This window comes from Panthera onca, chromosome C2 (genome assembly GCF_046562875.1).
Source record: "Panthera onca isolate mPanOnc1 chromosome C2, mPanOnc1 haplotype 2, whole genome shotgun sequence".
Taxonomy (NCBI): Eukaryota; Metazoa; Chordata; class Mammalia; order Carnivora; family Felidae; genus Panthera; species Panthera onca.
In genome coordinates this window covers 99576480-99578971 of record NC_138347.1, presented here as the reverse complement: position 1 = coordinate 99578971, position 2492 = coordinate 99576480, and the positions used below count along the sequence as shown (strand labels likewise).

Here is a 2492-nt window from a genome sequence, read left to right as displayed (position 1 = left end):
TGTTGCCTGATGTTTAAAATTATCTGAATCCTTGTAAGGTAGAGTAGCTCAGCCAGAGTTTTGATATTCTATTTAGCTATCTTGCAGGATTAACAAATTTTCTAGCAGATAATTCCACAATGGATAATAAATATTGCTCTAAAACTATGGGCAAGGTAGCGAAATACATCTTGTGTTTTAAAATGAATAAAAAAATTCTCCATTACATTGTAATATTTCATCAACATGATTCTTAATTTTGTTTTTCTGGCTGGCACACATTTGCCTTTTAAATGGAGCATCCAAATCCTATACACACAAATTATTTTAAATTGTAGATATTATATGATATTTACTATTACTGTACACCACAGGTGAGGCAAAGTTCATGGTCCAGCAGAGTGCACGTTATTGAGCAACATTCCGCATAAAAAGTCAACCCAACAGAGAAGATAAAGGGAGTGTTATGAAGTTCATGACATCTTTACATTGGTTATACAAGTATAATTTGCACCAAGTAAACAATACGCACAAAATCAAAAGCAAAGTTAAAATTTGGTAGTGGAAGCAGTGGGGAGGGGGGGCGGGAAGACAATGTTTTATTTTTTAGTAAAAAGAAAGCAAACATTCTTTAAATAGAAAAGTTATTATATCCTTAGCCAATACAATCCCAGAGCTGTTGTGGGTGTAAACACAGACCCTGATAAATATCTAATATTATAAAGTCTGTTTGATTCCTACAAGGCTCCAAGTCCAGCATCCTCAATGCATTCCTCCTTGGCATCCAGGTGAGAGCCCCATCTTGCTGGATGTGCAAACTTACCTTTTTTGCCCTCATTTTACATAGCTTCTCTTTATTCTGTGAATATAATACTTTTTAATGCTGTTCTTCCCCTAGATTGAAGTTTAATTTTCATCTATTTGGACTTTGATCACTTCATCCATTACTTGCTGTTTTAGCAAATATCATTCAAGTTTTATTTTTTCTCATTTTCTGCTTTGTGGGCTGAAAACTTACTCTTCTACAAAATAATCATATCCTTTTCCAGAGCAGCAATCTCAGACATTTTCTGAAAAGCCATCTGCTGCGTTTTGGTGATCACATCTTTGTGGATGACATTGTTGTTGTCATATATGATCTACTCGAATGCAGATATATTTCTGTCTGTTAAATAGTAAACACACTAAGGTGTAGGTGTCAAAGAAGTTTCTTCCTCCCAGACGTGACATCTCTCCTTTTGTGCTTTAGCTACAGTGATTGACAGAGGGATAAGTTCTCTTGGAGAAAGTAAGAGTTTCAGCTGCCCCTGAAACCACAGGGAAACTTTGCAGACAGTGCCATATTGAACAGGGCGTGATCAGGCAACCACTTGCTTCTACTCTCTATGGGCATATGCTTAGTGCCCACTGCTTGGCTAGACAGTTCCCAGTCTCCAAGTCCTATTTGGCTTTAGGGTCTGGTAATGCAGAACTAACTGATGACCTTGGATAAGTGGTGATTGGAAAGTCTGATTGGACTGAATGTCCAGGAAACAGGAAGCAAGCAAGCCTTTTGTGGAGTTTGGTTCTACACTGGAACTTAGTACTTGCCCAGAAGACGCAGGGATAAAACGTCCAGGAGGTCTCTGTTTTGTTTTTCAATAAAATATAGTATGTTTGTATAGGGTAATAATGTAAGCATGTGTGGGGGGTGGGGGGAATAAGGATTCATGAGTGAAAGGAGACACTTTCAAGAGCAAAATCTCTGAGTACATTAAAGAGTTGGGATCCTGGTCAGGACTAGAGGGGTTGGGACTTGGGAACGTGTAAGTGCAGTTCATCCACTGTAAAGGTGATTGGCAAAGCAGGGACTATGCGTTCCAACATAGTTTTATGTGTTTATTCCTGAGTCTGATTTTTGTGCTGATTGTCCTTAAATGTCTGACAGTTCTTGGATTTATGTTCAAATTTCAAGGACATGATTATTAATTGCTATAGACAGTTTAAGCATATCTCATTGTGAGAAAAGACTGCCCACTGGATCTATGGATGTTGGTGACAAGTCCACACTGAAGGTCTCGTTGAACAGGGTGTTGGCAAAGAGCAAACAGGGAGTCTGCCCCTCCCTAACATTATGCGATGAAAGGGAAGAATGGGCCATGCCGGCCAGTCAATCTTCACTCTGGGAAACCTGCCCAATATATTGTTCAGTACTTTTAGATATGTATGATGTGCTCAGTTGCAGTTTTGGGCCAGATCTACTACTCCCGCAAGACAGAAGAAGTGGGGAGAAGAATCCTGACACTCCTGACTTTCCATCAACTAATTCTTCTCAGTCCAACATTGTAACCCTACTGTTGTGTGACAAAGTCACTCTGCTTTGCTTTCAGAATTGAGACTTTACCTGGGAAGACTTCATCTTAAAAAGTTATTTTCCCAATTGCCAACATTTAGTCTCCTAATCCTGCTTTAGGTTATTTCAAATGTAAAGATAGTGGTGATACATTTGAGTAGAGACTTCCTTACAAGGGTGC

General features: G+C 38.9%; 1 pseudogene; it reads right to left on the bottom strand.

Moving 5' to 3' along the window:
• Positions 1-626: 626 nt before the first annotated feature.
• On the bottom strand, positions 627-2119 carry LOC132684259 (mitochondrial calcium uniporter regulator 1 pseudogene; annotated as a pseudogene).
• Between the last annotated feature and the right edge of the window lie 373 nt (positions 2120-2492).